The sequence below is a fragment of the Rhinoderma darwinii genome, chromosome 3 (genome assembly GCF_050947455.1).
Source record: "Rhinoderma darwinii isolate aRhiDar2 chromosome 3, aRhiDar2.hap1, whole genome shotgun sequence".
Lineage (NCBI taxonomy): Eukaryota > Metazoa > Chordata > Amphibia > Anura > Rhinodermatidae > Rhinoderma > Rhinoderma darwinii.
In genome coordinates, this window is record NC_134689.1 from 127,334,783 (window position 1) to 127,348,224 (window position 13,442).

Below are 13,442 nucleotides of genomic sequence, written 5' to 3' on the forward strand. Positions count from 1 at the left end.
AGCTAAAGAGGTCGCAGCCGTCGACCCGGCCCGGAAGCCAAGGGAGGCCACGGCCCCCTGCCTCTGTGTCTATGAAAAGTTACTTTAGTAACTCGGGCCGATGTAATAAAATACACGGGCCCCTGTTATTATAGTAATAACACTATACTCACCCTCCTCCTTCCCAAGCGCAGTGGAAGTACTGACGACTTCTCGCGTCATGACGTCATGTGCGCCGCGCATTACGTCATGATGCGGGATGGTGTCAGAACACCTGCTGCACCCAGAGCCGAAGAGGAGAGTAAGTTAACATGACTGTTTGCTAGGGTCCTGTATCTAAGCCTACCTTGTGGTAGGCTTAGATACAGCGTCTAACAGACAGTAATCTTATACTGTATAAGATTACTGTTTGCTGGAGCCCTGTATCTAAGCCTATTATGTGGTAGGCTTAGATATATGGCCATGTATGATACTGTCTGATAGGCCCTGTATCTAAGCCTACCACATAATAGACTTAGACACAGGGCCCCAGCAGACAGTAATCTTATACAGTATAAGATTACTGTCGTCTGGTGCCCTGTATCTAAGCCTACCTCATGTGCTACTAATGGGGTTTTCTCTGTGTTTTTTTTACAGGTTCGGATGTTGGACTACATCGGATTTGAGGACTACTTCGATGACAGCTTTTTTATTTTCAATAAAATGTTTAATGAGTGTTGTGTGTGGGTTTTTTATTTCAATAAAATATTTTTTCTATGTCTTTGTATTTTCTTTTTAAAATGTATTACTATCACTTTAGTAATGGTCGCTGGCTGATTGACAGCTTCCATTACTAAGGCAGGGCTTGACGTTAGCTGGTAAAACCCTTACACTAACCCCCATTGTTACCCCGGTACCCACTGCCACCAGGAGTGTCGGGAAGAGCCAGGTACGATCTAGTACCCGACCATATGAAAGTGATGGCCATGTACTGGGGTGGCCGAAGGCTAGTATTACTAGCCTGGGAAAGCCCAAAAACAGTGGCCTTTGACACCCTGGTAATTCTAGGCTGCGGCTGCTGTGTTGTATCTGGCTGGTTATAAAAAATGGGGGGGACCCCACGTCGTTTAAAAAAAAAAATATATATATATATATATTTGAAAAAATAACTTACTGGCTAACATCAAGCCTCGCCTTAGTAATAAACGCTGTTAATCAGCCAGCGACCATTACTAAGGCAGTAGTAATAAAGTTTAAAAAAATACATGGACATAGAAAAATATCTTATTGAAATAAAAAATAAAAAATTGTCAACCATTTTATTGAGAATAAAAAAAGCTGTCATCGAAGTAGTCCTCGAATCCGAAGTAGTCCAACATCCGAACCTGTAAAAAAATCACAAACACATAAAAAAAAATAGTAACACATAAAAAAGAAAAGGAATTATTATCTTACCTTTCCTGGGTCCAGCGCTGGAGCTGCAATGTCAGCGAGCTGGGCCCTATATCTAAGCCTATCATATGTGATACTGTCTGCTGGGCCATGTATCTAAGCCTATCATTTATGATACGGTCTACTGAGACCATGTATCCAATTCTATCCAGCGGTGGGTTTTGGTGGGTAAATATATGTTTCGGGGCTTGTGCCCCATAACTTTTAAGAACCTAGCATCGCCCCTGCGTCCAATTAATTCGAATTTGATTCGTAGACAATACTATCCGGGTGTTATATATTTGCCACGGCAATAGTACCGTCCAACGTTCAGGAGCGTCTCTCCATGCCCGATGTTCGTTAGAGTAGGAGAGTATAACTGGGCTGACACTTCAAACAACTTTTAAATTAATTTTTGTAAAATTTTTTTTACTTTTTAAGATGCAGCTTCTATGTATCCTGTATACATAGAAGCTGTATAGTTCCGTCAAAGCCTATTCCGTCAGGTGTACACATGATTCAGCTGAAAGCATGATCCAGATAATAATGATCACATCTAAGCAGGACCAACTTTCAGCCGAGCCGCCTGTACTGTTGACCTGACGGAATCGGCTTTGATACATAGAAGCTGTATCTCAAAAAGTAAAACATGTTTTTAATAAAAATCTATTTAAAAGTTGTTTAAAATCAGATAAAGCAATGTTTTATTTTAAAAAAAATCACTTCAAAAGTGTACATAGCCTTTAAATGTTTCAGATCATCCAACTCATTTAAATATAAGATTAAGACAACATTCTATTTATTGAGGATAAAGATTAACCAAAAACCTATATCACACATGTGAAAAAGTAATTGCCCCCCCTAAACCTAAGAACTAGTTGTGCCTCCCTTGGCAGTAACAACTGCAATCAAACATTTGCGATATCTTGCAATGAGTCTTTTACATCACTGTGGAGGAACTTTGCCCCACTCTTCTTTTGTTTTAATTCAGCTATATTGGACAGTTTTTGAGCATTAACCCCTTCCCAACCGCCCAACGTCTTTTGACGGCAGTCGGTGCAGGTCCTCAGTCTACAGTCTACAACGTCTTTTGGCGTCGCTGTAGATCAGGCTGATGAGCGCTCGTGTGAGCACTCATCCTCTAAGCAGGAGCTGTAACAGCTCATGATTTCAGAGCAGCCTTCTGAACACAGGTGGGGTCGGAAAACATTCCAACCCCAGCTGTTTAACCCTTTGATTGCCGCGGTCTGTGACCGCAGCATGATCAAAGGCGAATTCCCCTCTTTGATCGTATCAACGGGTCTACGGTGATACAATCAAAGACAGGGAAATCCCTCTGCAGTCAGCCCTGGGGACCTACAAAGGACCCTAGGGCTGTCTGTTCTTTTTGCCTGCTGTTCGGGCACACCATGTGCTGCCCGATCAGCACCCTGTGTCTTAGTGACACAGTGTAATGTATTAGGATACAGGAGTATGCTAATAAATTATTAGTAAAAAATAGAGTTATAAGTAAAGTTATCCCTTAATGGGATTAAGAAAAAAATTAACGGGACCTGCATGGAGGCAGACGTGTGATCGGGAGCTCTGGAGATCTGAAGCTCAAAACGGCTTACCTAAACCCTTCTTTATAATTTCATTTAAATTTTGCCCTGGTATACAAGGATACCTCTTACCTCTCTGATGGCTTGGCGGGAGTGGACGCTGCTTCGGACAGGTGTTTGTTCGGCTCTGGGGGACTGCCCGAATCTGCGGTAGAGTTACGTACTGTGCTCCCACCTGGATGTCTGCTGTTTAGCGGCGATCGGACAGATAGGATTGTGGACCCTGAGAACCCGGATCCTGGTGAATGTACGGGAATCTGTGTTTGACTCGTGGACGGTGTAGAGCATAGGCTTGAACCTCAGACACCCGGATTAGGTGTGGGACACGAGGTTAAGATTTGAGGGATCCGCCATCTTGTCTGTCTTTTACACACGCAGTCCATAATAAGGCTGGTATGGCACAACCACCTCTCGAGTCCATCCTCACCAGGGTCATAACAGCCATATCTGGGATTGAAAGACATTTTGACACGGCTCAGGGATATCAGATTGGTATATTTACCGAAGTAGAGGAGAGACCAGTGTTAGCGGGAAAATTCGCCATTTTGTTTTATATCCTCCATAGAGGGGCTGAAACACCAAATCACCTGAATAAACTATAACAAAAGTGGTCCTATCTACGGAGGTATCACATCTGGTTATATATATACCTGGAGCATTGGTAACACATAAACGTTTTCAAACTACTTCATTACTCGCCTGGCAGGAACAGTTCAAAATAGGCGGAACTATAAAGAAAAAAGACCAGAAATCAAAACCCACTAAACTCACAGAGTTCTTTGCTAACTCTACTTCTCAGCAGGTGGGAGCCCAAAGACGCTTATCCATGCCCCCCCTCATCCCTGAATTCTTCTTCAAGGGCGGAATCATTAGATAACGACATGAGGGATGACCCTGAGTTACAGCCAGTGTCAGAAAATACAATTTAAAAAATTGTTAAATTCACTGAGAGATTCTTTACAGTCAGATTTCAAGCGAATGATGGGGGAACTGAGAACAGACATCCTTGCTATAGCCTCCCGCACAGACCATATTGAACATAAAATTTAAACCTTTGCTAAATCGCATAATTTGCTGATAGATGCGAACTTCTCTTTAGAGGAAGAGGTTCAGAGGTTGTCAAATAAAGTTTTAGACCTCGAGGATAGGTCCCGAAGAAACAATGTCAGAATTAGGGGTATACCAGAGTCGGTGACCCCGGATCTACTTTATCTATATCTGACAGATCTAATGACACTAGTGTTACTGCAAAAGCCTGCATTGGATATAACTATCGACATGATTATTTACCGTATTCCCAAACCTCTACATATTGCGGCACATCTTCCGCGGTATTCCATAGCTCGTATCCATTTTTTCCACATTAAAGATGAATTTCTTCATGCTGTGAAGAACTCTCCTGAATTGCCGGAAAGATTTAAAGAGATTGCGATTTACCCAGATTTATCAGCAGCTACTATGTTACGGCGTAGAGAATATATGCCACTAACCAAAATCTTGCGAGACAAAGAAATCATATATAAATGAGGATTTCCGGTGAAGCTCATTGTTTCCAGAAATGGCAGTGTACTTGTGTGTACTTAAGCAAACGCAGCAAAAGATTTAGGTTTCCAAGACTTGGGTTTAATTTCTTCACCTTCGAATAGCCCCCCGCGACGAGGTGATTCCCGTCCGGAAATTGTTACTCCGTTATGGTCAGAGAAGGTCAGTCGAACCAGACACAGACCGGGAGATTGATCTACAATTCATTCTATACTGTTAAATGTATTAGAGCTTCAATTTGTTCTGTAATTCTTGGTGGTAGGTTGTTTGATTGTTCATATTTACCTGCGGAATGGCAGGTCCTACTGACTTTTTAGGCCCTCTGTTGAGTTGGAATATGTTTTTTCTGACATGTCTTTTTCTTTTTATTAATTTATTGGCCTCAATCTTAAAGCGAATAATGCTGCATTTGAGATCCTTCCATCTTGGTCATAATGGGTCTTAAGTTTTTATCAATTAATGCGCATGGCTTGAACTCCCCTTTTAAACGTTCCTTTTTATGGAAGGAAGCAGGAAACTAGATGTGATATATTGTGCATTCAGAAGTCTAATTTGCGTGCTAAAGATGTTCATCTCCTTAAACACTCTAAATTTCTGCATGTTATCTCAGCTACATCTGATGTGAAAAAAGCAGGAGTCACTATTGCAATTAAAAATTCGGAAATCTTCGGGAATACACCGTGTTCCAAATTATTATGCACATTGGATTTAAGTGTCATAAACATTTAATTCTTAGTTTTTCAATTAAACTCATGGATGGTATTGTGTCTTAGGGCTCTTTGGATCATTGTAATCAATCTCAGACACCTGTGATAATTAGTTTGCCAGGTGTGCCCAATCAAAGGAAAACTACTTAAGAAGGAAGTTCCACATTATTAAGCAGGCCACAGGTTTCAAAGCAATATGGAAAAGATAAAGGATCTCTCTGCTGCCGAAAAGCGTGAAATAGTGCAATACCTTGGACAAGGTATGAAAACATTGGATATTTCAAGAAAACGTAAGCGTGATCATCGTACTGTGAAAAGATTTGTGGCTGATTCAGAGCACAGACGGGTTTGTTCAGATAAAGGCATAATGAGGAAGGTTTCTGCCAGACAAATTAATAGGATTAGGAGAGCAGCTGCTAAAATGCCATTGCAAAGCAGCAAACAGGTATTTGAAGCCACTGGTGCCTCTGGAGTCCCGCGAACCTCAAGGTGTAGTATCCTCCAGAGGTTTGCAATTGTGCATAAAGCTATTATTCGGCCACCCCTAAACAATGCTCACAAGCAGAAACGGTTGCAGTGGGCTCAGAAATACATGAAGACTAATTTTCAAACCGTGTTGTTTACTGATGAGTGCCGTGCAACCCTGGATGGTCCAGATGGATGGAGTAGTGGATGGTCGGTGAATGGCCACCATGTCCCAATAAGGCTGCAACGTCAGCAAGGAGGGGGCGGAGTCATGTTTTGGTGTGGAATCATTGGGAGAGAGCTGGTAGGCCCCTTTAGGGTCCCTGACGGTGTGAAAATGACCTCTGCAAAGTACGTAGAGTTTATGACTGACCACTTTCTTCCGTGGTACAAAAAAAAGAACCGTGCCTTCCGTAGCAAAATTATCTTCATGCATGACAATGCACCATCTCATGCTACAAAGAATACCTCTCTGTCATTGGCTGCTATGGGCATAAAAGGAGAGAAACTCATGGTGTGGCCCCCATGTTCCCCTGACCTCAACCCTATTGAGAACCTTTGGAGCATCCTCAATCAAAATATGAGGGTGGGAGGCAGTTCACATCAAAACAGAAGCTCTGGGAGGTTATTCTGACATCCTGCAAAGATATTCAAGCAGAAACTGTCCAAATACTCACAAATTCAATGGATGCAAGAATTGTGAAGGTGATATCAAAGAAGGGGTCCTGTAACTTGGCCTGTTAAATTGGTTTTGATTTCTGTAAATATGACCTCCTGATGCTGCAAATTCAACAAATTACCATTTTACTTCTCTTTTGATCTCTGTTGTGCATAATAATTTGAAACAGTGCATTTTGAGTTTTTTTACTTCTAAAAAAAAATCTGTTATCATTGGGAGATTTGTTCAATAAAATTTTCATTATACTCCAACGGTTGATGGCTTGAAGATTATACCGACTGTCATTTGCATCGACTATTTAGGAAAATCAGCGAAAAATAACATTTGCATAATAATTTGGAATGCGGTGTATTAAATCTTTTATAGATCCTCATGGAAGGTATATAATTTTAGTCTGTAAACTGGATTCAGTTATGTACACTATTGTTTCAATAAATGCTCCTAACAAAAGACAAACCCCTTTTGTTACGAAAGTTATAGCCAAAGATAAAACTATGCAACAAGGAGGCTTGTTAATTTGTGGAGCTTTCAATATAGTAATGAATAACAGATTAGATAGATCTAATTCAGGGATTGGCAGAAGTTTGGGTATAGAGTCTTTGGCATCAGAGGAATACTTACTGTTTTGTAGGAAAGAGTGGTTGGATCCATCGCTGGCAGAGGTAAAAGGAAACTTTTTCCAAGTTTTATTAGTTCTTGATTAAAAGAGGGTATTCATTAGCGTATATGGTATATCTTGCAATGAAAAATTTGAAGGTAGGTAGCCTACGCGTTTCGGATGGTGTCTCCGTCCTTATTCATGGCTTAGAGGAATACTTACATGATGTGTGACGTTATCAACACGCCTCTGAAAAGGTTTTCACTTTCTTTTCAGCACCCCACAGGGTATATTCCAGAATAGATTTTTTTCTTGGTAGACAGGGAGATTTTAATGAACTTATTACATGGTCAGACCATGCTCCTATTTCCCTAACCCTAATGGATAAATACAATTTACCCCCTAGAGCCCCATGGAAATTGAACACCTTTCTCTTAAAATCCCGGCCTAATCAAGATTCTATAAATTCATAATTAAAAGAGTTCTTTGAAATAAATTCACTCTCTTCTTCTTCAGAAATGGTGTGGTGCACTCAATAAGGCTTTTGTGAGAGGTCTTTTTATACAACTTGCTGCTAAGGCAAAACGTGAAAGGAATAAAAAATTGATTTGCTCCTATCAGCAATTCAGGTCAATGAAACTCTGATGAAATCCACCCCTTCAATTACTATAAATGATATCCTTAAAGACTTAAGAGAACACCGTAAGACTTTGAATTTATTTCAATACGATAACAATTTAAAACGTCTCAAAATGAATTTTTAAGCTCAGGGGGATAAACCTAGTAAACTTCTGGCAAGGAGAGTAAAATGCCAAATAGCTAAATCCAAAATCCAATAGCTATCTCTTCCGAATGGTCACAAGTTATATGACCCTCAAACAATTGCAGATTCCTTCGATGACTATTATAGTCAATTATATTATCTAAAAGACTATTCTTCTCTGCCAAACGTATCACCAAACTTAATCAAAGAGTTCTTGTCTGAGATTACTCTTCCACGGTTATCAGACTCACAACTAAGTAGTTTAAATGAGCCCATTACAAAAGGGTTGAAACAAAACAAATGTCCAGGTCCAGACGGGCTTCCTAATGAGTACTTTAAAGTGTTCATATATGAGAGAAGTACTTCTTCGAACACCTACCTATAATGAGCTAGTAGCCAAGTAGACCCCCAAAGTCAGAAATGCTTCAGGCAATTTTGATCACTCTTCCTAAACCTGGTAAAATGACAGATAAACCAGAAAACTTTCGTCCAATTTCATTGCTAAATAGTGATCTAAAAATTTTCTCAAAATTGATTGCGATGCGAATCAATGACTGTTTACCCTCATTGATTTCCCTAGACCAAGTGGGGTTTGTGAAGGGGCGCCAAGCCAGAGATGGCACCAGAAGATTACTACACTTGATTCAGTTGGCATATGATTCTTCAGAACCCACAATTGTCCGTTCTTTAGATGCAGAAAAAGCATTCGTCCGGGTATATTGGCGCTTTCTAGAAGCCGTTCTAGATAAATATAGCTTTCATTCATTCATAAAACAGGCAGTTCTCTCCCTTTACTCCAGTCCATCAGCTATTGTGTTCACTTCTGGGTTTCTGTCCAAACCATGTTTAATAAGCAATGGCACTAACCAAGGATACCCTTTGTCCCCCCTAATTTTTGATTTATGCATGGAACCCTTTGCGGAAATGATTAGAACATCACAAAACATTTCCGGTATTAATGCTGGAGGACGAGAGTATAAAATCGGTCTCTATGCAGATGATGTGGTTCTCATTTTTAAGTCTCCCATGTCTTCCTTATCCGAAATTACTAAAATTATAGCACGTTATTCTGAGATGTCATATTACAAACTAAATATATCTAAATCTCTGGTGATGCCCATTAATATCCCACAAATATTAAAACCGCTCCTTTCTAGCTTCATTTTCACATGGGCAGATAAAGGACTACCATATCTGGGTATAGTGTTGACTCCTCATCCGCCCATGGTTATGAATACAAATTATACGGAACTCATTTTGAAAATGAAACAGGAATGTAATAGATTAGATAAGTTTCAATTATCTTGGATGGCCAGGATTAATTTAGTAAAAATGTTACTTTTACCTAAATACTTATATTATTGTAGGACCATACCTTATTTAATATCATCCTCGCTATTATCTCAATTACAGACTTTATTTATGAAGTTCATATGGAATAATAAGAGAGCGAGGGTGGCTGAACATCTTCTTTTTCAAAGGGTTAAATATGGAGGGTTGGGGGTTCCGGACTTAAAAGCTTATAATGTATCGGCTATTATGGACCATATGCAATCGAGTTGGTATACCCATGACATAAATTTATGGTCTCAATTAGAAGATGCAATGTTTCCTACATTATTAATGAAACATTGTATGATAGCTACTTATTTAGGTGCTAGCACTCCACCTATTCCTCTGCGGTCGATGTCTGACTCTCTGCAGGTTTGGAAGATGTATGTTTGTAAAGAACGTTGGATTCATGTTTCACTAACTCAAATTCCGTTCCAAGTTATTGCAATCTTTCTTCCTCATATTTCAATTAAACCCTGGTTGGAAGCTGGCATCGACATGACCATCTAAACATTCTAAGTGAATCATATGGAATTAATGAAGAAGATTCATCTTAGATGGTACCTAACTCCTTCTAGACTGATGCACATTTTTCATGGGACATCTAGAGCTTGTTGGAGGGGTTGCGGACTTACAGGCTCCCTATTACATATGTGGTGGTCTTGCCCCATCATTACCCGTTTATGGATAGATACATTTAATTTTATCTCAGAATTAACAGATTTACATGTTAATATCAATCCTCCTTTAGCAAATCTTGATATTTCACTTGAGGATATTTCTCCCAATATGAGATAGCTTACACATCACATCCTAATTGCTACTAGAATGGCTATAGCTCAATCATGGAAGTCCCCGGTTCCTCCCTGTATTTCTGATGTTATTCGTCGGGTAAATATTCAATGTAACCATGAAACTTTATTACTTTCACATGTCCAAATGCATCATCGTAATTTAAAGTCCTGGGAAAGGTGGATACAGTCTAAATACTTCAAGTGAAGAAAAATAATAATTATATTTAGGTGTTCTCTTTATTCAGAGGCAATGTTTATCTCTTTGTTTTGTATCTAATTGTAACTTTGTTTAGATCTCGGACTGTTTAGAGATCTTTACGTCCTTGTTGTTCTTATGGAAAATTCAAATAAAATTCTAATGAAACAAAAAAAAACAAGTAACAAAAAAAAGTCATTATTTTGCATAAAATATATTTTATTGCCCCCACATTACATAAAAACAAAAGACGTACACATATTAGGTACCTACACGACCGTAATAACCTGAAGAATTAATTTAACGGGTTATTTAGCGTGAAACGTGAACGGGATAAAAAATAAGCAGTCGCTTTTTCCTATATTCACGCCGTAAAAAAAAAAAAATTACCCCCAATCTGCGGGAGAAAAAAAATACTATTTCTCTCTCATAAAACAAGGCGTCATACAGTCACGTCAATGAAAAAATAAAAAAGTTATGGCTGCTGAAAGGCAGAGTGGCAAAAACAGAAAAAATTAGCTGGTCATCAAGGTCTTTTCAGGCCCGGTCATTAACCCCTTCCCGACATTTGACGTATCCATACGCCAAAGTCGGGTAAGGGAAATATGGAACGGGCTCACGGAGTGAACCCGCTCCATACGATGTCGGCTGTATGTTACAGCCGACACTTCAGAGTAACGAGCGTCATCGCGATCGAGCGCGATCCCGCTCGTTTAACTCGTTAAATGCCACGGTCAATAGCGACCGCAGCATTTAAATAGTTAGAAAGAGAGAGGCGACCCCCTCTAACATCTCATTGCGCCCCCCGCAACGCAATCGTGGGGGTGCGATGATTGCTATGACTGCCTGAGCGCCTAATGAAGGCCCCCAGGTCCGCCATCTTTGTGCTCCTATTAAGCCCTTAATAGAAGCCTGTCAGAATCACAATATTCTGCAATACTATATGTATAGTACTAGAGGGTGGGCCATTTATATGGATACACCTAAATAAAATGGGAATGGTTGGTGATATTAACTTCCTGTTTGTGGCACATTAGTATATGGGAGGGGGGAAACTTTTCAAGCTGGGTGTTGACCATGGCGGCCATTTTGAAGTTGGCCATTTGGTATCCAACTTTAGTTTTTTCAATGGGAAGAGGGTCATGTGACACATCAAACTTATCGAGAATTTCACAAGAAAAACAATGGTGTACTTGGTTTTAACGTTACTTTATTCTTTCATGAGTTATTTATGTAATTATGGGTGTCAGGTCCGAGCATTCCTAGATGAACAGTTTCCTGGAAAGTGGATTGGTCGTCGTGGGCCAGTTGAATGGCACCCTAGGTCTCCTGATCTGACCCCCTTAGACTTTTATCTTTGGGGTCATCTGAAGGCAATTGTCTATGCTGTGAAGATACGAGATGTGCAGCAACTGAAACTACGGATACTGGAAGCCTGTGCTAGCATTTCTTCTGTGGTGTTGCTATCAGTGTGTGAAGAGTGGGAGAAGAGGGTTGCATTGACAATCCAACACAATGGGCAGCACTTTGAACACATTTTATAAGTGGTCAGAAACTTGTAAATAACTCATGAAAGAATATAGTAACGTTAAAACCAAGCACACCATTGTTTTTCTTGTGAAATTCTCGATAAGTTTGATGTGTCACATGACCCTCTTCCCATTGAAAAAACTAAAGTTGGATAGAAAATGTCCGACTTAAAATGGCCGCCATGGTCAACACCCAGCTTGAAAAGTTTCCCCCCTCCCATATACTAATGTGCCACAAACAGGAAGTTAATATCACCAACCATTCCCATTTTATTTAGGTGTATCCATATAAATGGCCCACCCTGTATATGTAGAAAAAAAATGTAAAAATGAAAAGTTAAAAAAAAAACTTTTCCCATTTTCCCCCTAGAGCATAGTAAAAAAATTAAGAAATAAACATAATTGGTATCGCCGCGTCCGTAAAAGTCTGAACTATTACAATATATCATTATCTAACCCGCACAGTGAACGCAGTAAAAAAATAAATAATTGTAAATGCCAGAATCTCTATTTTTTGGTCACCTTATCTCCCTCAAAAAATAAAATAAAAACTGATCAAAACGTCGCTTGAACCCCAAAATGGTATCATTAAAAACTAGATAATAATAAGCCCTCATACCACTTAATCGATGGAAAAATAAAAAAGTTATGGCTCTCAGAATTTGGCGACACAAAATAAATTTTATTTTTTACACTTAGGTTTTTACTTGTAAAAGTAGTAAAATATAGAAAAAACTATATATATATATTGTATCTTTATAATCATATTGACCCACAGAATAAAGTTAACATGTTGTTTTAATTGCACAGTGAATATCGTAAAATCGACGCGCAAAAAACTATGGAGGAATCGCTGTTTTTTTTTTTTCATTTTCTACCCCACAAATAATTTTTTCCCGTTTCCTATTACATTATATGGCACAATAAATGCTACGAAAAACTACAACTCGTCCCGCAAAAATCAAGCCCTCATATGACTTTATCGATAGAAAAATAAAAAAGTTATGGCTTTTGGAATGTGGGGAGGAAAACACGAAAATGAAAATCTGAAAAAGGGCTGCGGCGGGAAGGGGTTAAGGGGTTAACTGCCCGTTTAAGGTTTTGCCACAGCATCTCAATTGGATTCAAGTGGAATGCGATTCAGATAGGCCACTCCAAAACCTTAATTTTCTTTGTTTTGAGCCATCCAGAGGTAGACTTGCTTGTGTTCTTCGGATCATTGTCTTGCTGCATAAACCAACTGTGCTTGAGCCCAGTGTCTTTCTTAGACCTTATTCACGCGAGCGTATTTAACGTCCGTGAAAATCAAGCGCGTCGCATGGACCTATGTAACTCAATGTGGCCGTTCAGACCGTCCATGATTTTCACGCAGCGTGTCCGCTGTGTAAAACTCACGACATGTCCTACAGTTGAGCATTTTTTGCGCATCACGCACCCATTGAAGTCAATGGGTGCGTGAAAATCACGCGCGGCACACGGACGCACTTCCGTGTGCTGCGCGTGATTCGCGCAACAGTTGTTAAAGAAATTAAGGGAAAAATAAAAGCACCTCCTTCATTTCTGTTTCTAAACATAAAAACAGAGTGTCATTACGATGCCATATGCGCGAAAATCACGCAGCCACGCACCAAATACTCATCCAGGAGGTCACAAAAGAACCAAGCCAAACAGTTAAAGAACTGCAGGTCTTACTTGCCCAGTTAAGGTCAATGTACACGACTCCACAATAAGGCCTTATTCACACGAACGTGTGCGTTTTCTGCGTGCAAAATACGCAGCGTTTTTTGTGCATTGCCGTACCGTGTGCATTTTTTCATAGACGTTGTGGTATGAAGGCTGTTTTTATT

The 13,442-nt window shown here is 39.8% G+C and overlaps 1 protein-coding gene across 5 annotated transcripts in view; it reads left to right on the forward strand.

The window, feature by feature from the left end:
- The window catches only part of SYCP3 (synaptonemal complex protein 3), a 152,684-nt gene that overhangs the window by 46,036 nt on the left and 93,206 nt on the right, over window positions 1-13,442 (forward strand). The gene's annotated exons all lie outside the window — the stretch shown is intronic.